The sequence below is a fragment of the Schistocerca americana genome, unplaced genomic scaffold (genome assembly GCF_021461395.2).
Source record: "Schistocerca americana isolate TAMUIC-IGC-003095 unplaced genomic scaffold, iqSchAmer2.1 HiC_scaffold_1273, whole genome shotgun sequence".
Classification (NCBI taxonomy): Eukaryota; Metazoa; Arthropoda; class Insecta; order Orthoptera; family Acrididae; genus Schistocerca; species Schistocerca americana.
This window is the reverse complement of record NW_025725345.1, coordinates 17,501-22,500: the sequence shown is the minus strand read 5'-3', so window position 1 is coordinate 22,500 and position 5,000 is coordinate 17,501. Positions and strand designations below refer to the sequence as shown.

Sequence of the window (5,000 nt, the reverse complement as noted above, 5' to 3'; positions counted from 1 at the left end):
GTGTGCCTTAACCTAACCCGTATTGTGCCTTAACCTAACCCGTATTGTGCCTTAACCTAACCCGTATTGTGCCTTAACCTAACCCATATTGCGCCTTAACCTAACCCATATTGCGCCTTAACCTAACCCATATTGCGCCTTAACCTAACCCATATTGCGCCTTAACCTAACCCATATTGTGCCTTAACCTAACCTATATTGTACCTTAACCTAACCCATATTGTACCTTAACCTAACCCATATTGTACCTTAACCTAACCTATATTGTACCTTAACCTAACCTATATTGTACCTTAACCTAACCTATATTGGGCCTTAACCTAACCTATATTGGGCCTTAACCTAACCTATATTGGGCCTTAACCTAACCTATATTGGGCCTTAACCTAACCTATATTGGGCCTTAACGTAACCCACGTTGCGCCTTAACCTAACCTATATTGTACCTTAACCTAACCCATATTGTACCTTAACCTAACCCATATTGTACCTTAACCTAACCTATATTGGGCCTTAACCTAACCTATATTGGGCCTTAACCTAACCTATATTGGGCCTTAACCTAACCTATATTGGGCCTTAACGTAACCCACGTTGCGCCTTAACGTAACCCACGTTGCGCCTTAACGTAACCCACGTTGCGCCTTAACGTAACCCACGTTGCGCCTTAACGTAACCCACGTTGCGCCTTAACCTAACCCATATTGCGCCTTAACCTAACCCATATTGCGCCTTAACCTAACCCATATTGCGCCTTAACCTAACCCATATTGTACCTTAACCTAACCTATATTGTACCTTAACCTAACCTATATTGTACCTTAACCTAACCTATATTGGGCCTTAACCTAACCTATATTGGGCCTTAACCTAACCTATATTGGGCCTTAACCTAACCTATATTGGGCCTTAACCTAACCTATATTGGGCCTTAACGTAACCCACGTTGCGCCTTAACGTAACCCACGTTGCGCCTTAACGTAACCCACGTTGCGCCTTAACGTAACCCACGTTGCGCCTTAACGTAACCCACGTTGCGCCTTAACGTAACCCACGTTGCGCCTTAACCTAACCCATATTGCGCCTTAACCTAACCCATATTGCGCCTTACCCTAACCCATATTGCGCCTTAACCTAACCCATATTGTGCCTTAACCTAACCTATATTGTACCTTAACCTAACCCATATTGTACCTTAACCTAACCTATATTGTACCTTAACCTAACCTATATTGTACCTTAACCTAACCTATATTGTACCTTAACCTAACCCATATTGCGCCTTAACCTAACCCATATTGCGCCTTAACCTAACCCATATTGCGCCTTAACCTAACCCATATTGCGCCTTAACCTAACCCATATTGCGCCTTAACCTAACCCATATTGCGCCTTAACCTAACCCATATTGCGCCTTAACCTAACCCATATTGCGCCTTAACCTAACCCATATTGCGCCTTAACCTAACCCATATTGTACCTTAACCTAACCCATATTGTACCTTAACCTAACCTATATTGTACCTTAACCTAACCTATATTGTACCTTAACCTAACCTATATTGTACCTTAACCTAACCTATATTGGGCCTTAACCTAACCTATATTGGGCCTTAACCTAACCTATATTGGGCCTTAACCTAACCTATATTGGGCCTTAACCTAACCTATATTGGGCCTTAACGTAACCCACGTTGCGCCTTAACGTAACCCACGTTGCGCCTTAACGTAACCCACGTTGCGCCTTAACGTAACCCACGTTGCGCCTTAACGTAACCCACGTTGCGCCTTAACGTAACCCACGTTGCGCCTTAACGTAACCCACGTTGCGCCTTAACCCAACACACGTTGCGCCTTAACCCAACACACGTTGGGCCTTAACCCAACACACGTTGGGCCTTAACCCAACACACGTTGGGCCTTAACCCAACACACGTTGGGCCTTAACCCAACACACGTTGGGCCTTAACCCAACACACGTTGGGCCTTAACCCAACACACGTTGGGCCTTAACCCAACACACGTTGGGCCTTAACCCAACACACGTTGGGCCTTAACCCAACACACGTTGGGCCTTAACCCAACACACGTTGGGCCTTAACCCAACACACGTTGGGCCTTAACCCAACACACGTTGGGCCTTAACCCAACACACGTTGGGCCTTAACCCAACACACGTTGGGCCTTAACCCAACACACGTTGGGCCTTAACCCAACACACGTTGGGCCTTAACCCAACACACGTTGGGCCTTAACCCAACACACGTTGGGCCTTAACCCAACACACGTTGGGCCTTAACCCAACACACGTTGGGCCTTAACCTGCTCTGTAATTGTCATACGACGCGTTAAATTAGTGTGGTGTTGCCTAACTGCAACCCCCGCAATATAGTTTGCTACTCGCACTGCCTGGTCCCCAGAGTATCGCTTCATGTTAAACACCTTGCAGCTATACACTGTAATGCGGATGGCAGCAGGACGTACATGCTCAATGCCCTTCGCAGTTGTTCATTGGCATTTGCATGGCGAAGCACAGCCTACGTTGTGGTACGGCGTGTGTCAACTGTCCGCTGATGTTGTACGTCCAAATCACACACTGTACTGCACATTGGTCCTCATGTACTGAATGATACATCGTGGTACATGTGTGACCGTACCACGACTGCGCCAACAACGGCGAACCATACGGTCCAAATATTGTGCACTCAGCTACGTGTCGTCTCCCTATAAGAGCTGGATTGCAGTATGGTATGCCGTGGATGGCGATCAGCATGAGCCGTCTGTTGATGTAGTGGCGCGTGTTGTCAGACGTAGTCGTCTCTTCTCACACACCGTGATAGCATGGTGCACTGCGTTCCACATCTGCGACATGCGACAGAGGCCGGTTGACAGTCGTTCGCGCAATGGACATCGCATACGTACGGGGGCCACCTTCCACGTGTTCGCGAAGCGTGCACATGTTGTTGCGTGTATGTGGGCAGACATAGTGTGTCGTGACACCTGACACAGGCATGCAACAATCGTTGAATTTGCAAATGGCGATGGACGTCTACGTTTGCTGGTGACGTTACGCAAATGAACAACTGGTAAACGGTTGTGGTGCGGTTGTTCTCGCTAGAGGTGAATCAGTGATGGCGACGATCGGTTGAGCTACCAACCGGTTGTTTCAGCGATACCCACCATGCCCACGAACGTGAATGGCATGTGGGTGTGAAGCGATACGCGGCGGTGGCTGGGTGGGACCGTCCCCGGCCGGTGAGGGGGGGCCTCCCGGCGTGCTGGCCGCGCGGTGCGTGGGCGCACGCGCTACAGCCGGCTGGTGGGGGCGGCCAGTGGCAGGCGCGCCGGCCGACGGAGGCGGCAGGCGGCGCAGCTGCGCGCCGGCGCACCCTGCACGCGGCGCCGTGCGGCCAAAGTAGGTCCTCGCGGGCCCGGTGCGAAGCGCGGTGGACATCTGCAGTGTGCTGGTCCGATTGAGGACTGTGTGCGCTGAGGATGCGCCGCCGCCCGGCGCTCGGCGCCGCGACGCCGTCTGCTGCTCGGTCGCCTCTGCGGTTCTCGCAGGTGGTTTGTATCGCAGCTGTGCGGACGTGTTGGCGCGTGCGCTGTGCTGGGAGAGTTCGCTTCGGCACCCAAGTGGGGCTTTTGTCCTTCTGTGGCGCTGGCGTTGGAGCTGCCGGCCACCGTAGGTGGCGCGTGTTGTCTCCCGCCGGCAATGCCACGACAGCACGCTCCCGGGCCTCTGTCGGCAGCGGCAAGCTCAGTTGGGAGCACGGGTGGTCGCACCTAAAGCGTCTACTCGCCAAACTCCGGGCGATTGCGCCTCTCTCGAACCCGACCAAGTACTTAGGACGGCGCTGCGCGCCGCCGGGACCTGAGAGGGTTTCGAGGTGTATTGTGCAGGGGAGCTCAGCCTCCTCCTGTTTGCAGAATAATTGAGCGGACGCTTGCGTGTTCGCGCGGGCCCCCGGGACACACTCCCGGGCGGCCGGCTGCTCAGCTCTAGTTGACGCAGCTCCCTGGTTGATCCTGCCAGTAGTCATATGCTTGTCTCAAAGATTAAGCCATGCATGTCTCAGTACAAGCCGCATTAAGGTGAAACCGCGAATGGCTCATTAAATCAGTTATGGTTCCTTAGATCGTACCCACGTTACTTGGATAACTGTGGTAATTCTAGAGCTAATACATGCAAACAGAGTCCCGACCAGAGATGGAAGGGACGCTTTTATTAGATCAAAACCAATCGGTCGGCTCGTCCGGTCCGTTTGCCTTGGTGACTCTGAATAACTTTGGGCTGATCGCACGGTCCTCGTACCGGCGACGCATCTTTCAAATGTCTGCCTTATCAACTGTCGATGGTAGGTTCTGCGCCTACCATGGTTGTAACGGGTAACGGGGAATCAGGGTTCGATTCCGGAGAGGGAGCCTGAGAAACGGCTACCACATCCAAGGAAGGCAGCAGGCGCGCAAATTACCCACTCCCGGCACGGGGAGGTAGTGACGAAAAATAACGATACGGGACTCATCCGAGGCCCCGTAATCGGAATGAGTACACTTTAAATCCTTTAACGAGTATCTATTGGAGGGCAAGTCTGGTGCCAGCAGCCGCGGTAATTCCAGCTCCAATAGCGTATATTAAAGTTGTTGCGGTTAAAAAGCTCGTAGTTGGATTTGTGTCCCACGCTGTTGGTTCACCGCCCGTCGGTGTTTAACTGGCATGTATCGTGGGACGTCCTGCCGGTGGGGCGAGCTGAAGGCGTGCGACGCGCCTCGTGCGTGCTCGTGCGTCCCGAGGCGGACCCCGTTGCAATCCTACCAGGGTGCTCTTGAGTGAGTGTCTCGGTGGGTCGGCACGTTTACTTTGAACAAATTAGAGTGCTTAAAGCAGGCAAGCCCGCCTGAATACTGTGTGCATGGAATAATGGAATAGGACCTCGGTTCTATTTTGTTGGTTTTCGGAACCCGAGGTAATGATTAATAGGGACAGGCGGGGGCATTCG

At 52.0% G+C, this 5,000-nt stretch overlaps 1 non-coding gene across 1 annotated transcript in view; it reads left to right on the top strand.

The window, feature by feature from the left end:
- Window positions 1-4,016: 4,016 nt before the first annotated feature.
- Window positions 4,017-5,000, top strand: part of LOC124564110 — a 1,910-nt gene continuing 926 nt past the window's right edge. The window contains exon 1 of the ribosomal RNA XR_006970455.1: window positions 4,017-5,000. This exon is cut by the window's right edge and continues 926 nt beyond it. This is a non-coding gene — a ribosomal RNA (small subunit ribosomal RNA).